This window comes from Petaurus breviceps, unplaced genomic scaffold (genome assembly GCF_028583685.1).
Source record: "Petaurus breviceps papuanus isolate PSGF00001 unplaced genomic scaffold, PetGlider_PUasm1.0 90730, whole genome shotgun sequence".
Lineage (NCBI taxonomy): Eukaryota > Metazoa > Chordata > Mammalia > Diprotodontia > Petauridae > Petaurus > Petaurus breviceps.
This window is the reverse complement of record NW_027187324.1, coordinates 4,162,609-4,166,562: the sequence shown is the minus strand read 5'-3', so window position 1 is coordinate 4,166,562 and position 3,954 is coordinate 4,162,609. Positions and strand designations below refer to the sequence as shown.

Genomic DNA, 3,954 nt, shown 5'->3' with positions numbered 1-3,954 from the left:
TTGAGCAGAATTATTTGTACTTTATAAAAGAAGTTTGAGTAATTTATTTGTACATATCAGCGCTAGGACAGAAGGTGAGCAGCCAGGAGATAACTGACTCACCCCAGGGCGTAGATTTCATCTTAGTATCTATTCCCCAGCCAATCACTTACATAGATCAATCAATTCTCACACTCTTTAGACTCTGGATCATGTTACATTTATAACCCAGATTTTTGAGCATCCCCAATTTGTTTAGGATGGAGCCTATGGTGTCCACTCGGTGAGGCTGCTGTTTGTCTTTCATTCTGGGACCATGACATCAAGGAGGTGATGTCATGACATGCAAGTGAATTGGATTTAAGTGAGAGAGGGCTGTGCAGTCACCAGCCTCACTTTCTCCTCTGAGTTCAGTGACCAGATATAGATCAGGAAAACTGGAGACCCTTTCAAGCGAAAGTCTTTAATAGGCAGTTTCATTGAGGCAGTGCCTATTCAATGATCAAGGTTTAATAAGAAATGAGACAAAGAATGGCCTCTTAAATATGGGAAGACCTCCAGAGTTTCTGGCCAAAACAGAAACAATTGATATTTACATTCATTCTGAACTAATCAGGGTCCAAACAATAATCAAGTAGGACTAGGTCTGTGAATTATTATTGGCCAGTCAATGAGAGCCAGATTGATTTGGGGTTAAAGCTGGCTTTTAAGAGAAAAAAAAATTCAGAGATGAAAATTTACATTCCTTTTGGGCAAAGCACCTGAAGGTAAGGGTGTTCTTGGGGGCAGCCTTCTTTGATTGGTCACCAGCATAAAAAAACAAAAAACAGGTGAGTGAGCCATTCACCTTCTTTTCCACCATCTTTTTTCAGTTTCTTTTCTGCCATTTTTTGGCTCCAGTGTTTTTAATGATTTCTTTCTGCTTGTGCCCAGCATGGAAGCCATGAACTAAACTGGTGAGAGGAAAGGAGAATTCTTCCCCTGCCCCCTTTTGTTTCCCCTGGCTCAAAGAAGTGAGCCCAGGAACTGTTTGTTTCTGTTTGATGTTGTTTCTTTTCAGTTGGTATATTGAGTCCAAGCCATGACAGCTTTGGGCTCAGGAGTGTAGACGGGCTGCTGTAGCTGCCAGCTCATCATGGCAACCCTGAGAATCCACTGGCCCTGGCATTTGAGTCCAGGGTGGGTTCTGGTCTTGAAATTGTGACTGTGCTCCATAGGAACCTAGTTAAATTATAAACCAGGAAGGGAGATATAAAACCCGGGGGGAAGATTATGCCAATTGTTGGGGAGAATAAATTTGTATATTTCTGATTATACCTTTGGAAAGAAATATCCCTTAATAAAAAGCCCCTGTGTTATATGCGCGGCCTCTTCTGGGATAAAATAAACACTTTACTTTGTAGGGATTCTGTCCAGGATTTTGATTTTTGAGAAATCCTCAAGAAATCTGGCAGTGCTTTTTTTGGCCTTTTTATGAGTGTACATGTTCGGAGTTTTTGTTTTTGTTTGCTGGCGAGTGTTCCCTACAAGTCAGTTCCATTGATTTAATATTGCAAATTTTATATATGCTGATTGCCTGACAATTTAAGTATGGGTGCCTTTGTATTATACGGTTTTGCATAAATATTAGTGTATGTTCTGTTACTGAATCATATAAAGGACTAGTATTAGGTTAGGTGTGAGACATCTGTAGTCCTTAAATCGCTTCTGTCCAGCAGAAATGTTCATGCGGTTCCTTTTGCATTGAAGCCGACCTGGATTTCTTGCCTTTTTGGAAGGAGAAATGTCCTCCACCTTCTTCCCTTGTTTGTCTCCTCCCCGTCCTGGAGCCCAGGCGTTTGAGCTCGCGAGAGCGCGGCGGGGTCAGGGCTGGGCGATTGCGCTGCCGCGGCGCTGCGCGGGGCCGGACGCTGGGCTGAGGGCTCGGGCTCTGAGTCCTGAGGCGGGGGCGGGGGGCGGGGGGCGGCAGGGCGGCGGCGGAGCTAGGGTGCTCCGGCCAGCAGCCACCGCCCGGCCAGGGGCAGCCCCTGCAGCCTCAGCCGGCAGCGCCCCCAGGCGGCGGGAGCCGGCACAGCAGCCGGCAGGAGAGGAGCCCGGGGCTGCTCACCAAGTTCCTGTGGCTGCTGCAGGAGGCCAAGGATGGGGTCCTGTATCCCAAGGCGGCTGCAGATACTTTGGCTGTCCCGCAATAAATAAGAATTTATAATATTACCAATGCTCTGGAAGGAACTGATTTAATTGAAAAGAAGCTCAAAAATACATATAGTGGAGAGGTGTCATACAAAGGAAGTTATCAATAGACTGAGATATCTCAAAGCAGAAATTGAAGATCTGGAGCTAAAAGAGAGAGCCTGACCAGAAGAAATGATGGCTACAACAAAGCATCAGAAATGTTAGGGATGAATGCATTACATAACTTCCTTACATAACTCATGAAGACATCTGTAATCGTTTTAATGGAGATTCACTTCTTACAATTCATGTACCTTCTGGGACACAGCTGGAGGTCCGTATTCCTGAAATGGGCCAGAACGGACAAAAGAAATACCAGATCAGTTTAAAGAGTCACTCAGGACCCATCCACGTGCTGCTTATTAAAGAATCCGGTTCCTCCAAGCCTGTGGTTTTTCCAGTTCCTGCACCTGATGACCTCAGCCAACCTCCTTATCCAGCTTCTTCACCAGTGACGCCACAGAAACCTAATACAGAAACCCAGAATCTGCCTGGACAACACACCTTTACCACAGGTCAGCATCTCCAGCAGACACACTCTAGAAGACCTATTAGTGGTGACATCATTGATGAATTAATGTCTTCAGATGTGTTTCCCTTATTATGGCTCTCTCCTACCCCTGCTGATGACTACAGCTTTAACCTGGATGAAAATGAAGGAGTGTGGGATCTCTTTGATGTACAGATACTAAATTATTAGATTCTCTGAGAACTATTTGGCCTGTTATCTACCTCTAACTATATAACATCCTAGATGACTTCTTCATAACCTAAGTATTTAAAGTAATGAATGTAACAACTTTTTTAGTTCACTGATTCTGGGAGTATTTTTCCTTTTGTTAATTATTTACTTCACAAAACTGTGCCCAGAAGAACAAAAGGGCTTTGATCTCTTCAGGGCAAAAAGTGACTTTCCAAGTTTTTTGGCCTGGTTGGTTTTTTCCAAGAACAAAATTAGTCACAAAATTGTTGTTGTCGGGGATGGGGGTGGTTATCATATCATTATATCATCCGGAGACCTCTTATTTTTCCCTTGTATAGGATGCAAGTTAGTACTAAGAAGTCTTTTTAGAAGATCATTACAAAATAAATGACCTAGGTCTCTTATCACTTAAAATATAATCTTATACCATTACTGTCACCAGTTATCCATATTTTTCTTTATGTCCTTCTAGTCCAATAAGTTTTTCCCTGCCATTTGCAAAATGAAGGATATAAACTGACACATGAATTGTTTCAGTGAACAAATTTTGTGAAGTGCCTTCTGTTTTAGCACTTTTAAGTTTTTCATGTTTTATTGACTTCTTGACATTCCATTTCCCTAGACTTTAGGAAAGCTCTCTGTGTAGTTTGCATTTAAATGTGCCAATGCCTGTACATTCACAAGAATTTTAATAAAACTGTACAAACACCAAAAAAAGAAAAATGTCCTACAAATTTTTAGAGTGAAAATATCAGTGCCTAAAATCCACAAGTAGCTGATAATTTTTGTTACTTCTCTGAGCCTACATTTTTCTTGTTCTGATGAGTGAGTTTGCAATCCATTCCAGCTTTTCCTGGCGGTACCAAGGATCCATGGGTGGACTTTGAATTACCCTTAGAGATAAGGGCGCCAGAAGAAATTTCCTGCAATTCTATGGGATTATCTATGCTACAATGAATCCTACAGAATTTTAGTATGCCTTTTGTAGAAAGAGACACTTTTTGCTTTGGTTATATAACCTGGGCTTTTGAGAATGCCCA

General features: G+C 42.3%; 1 pseudogene; it reads left to right on the top strand.

Moving 5' to 3' along the window:
• The first annotated feature begins 239 nt into the window (after positions 1 to 239).
• Positions 240 to 3,606, top strand: LOC138145185 (transcription factor E2F5 pseudogene; annotated as a pseudogene).
• Positions 3,607 to 3,954: the final 348 nt, after the last annotated feature.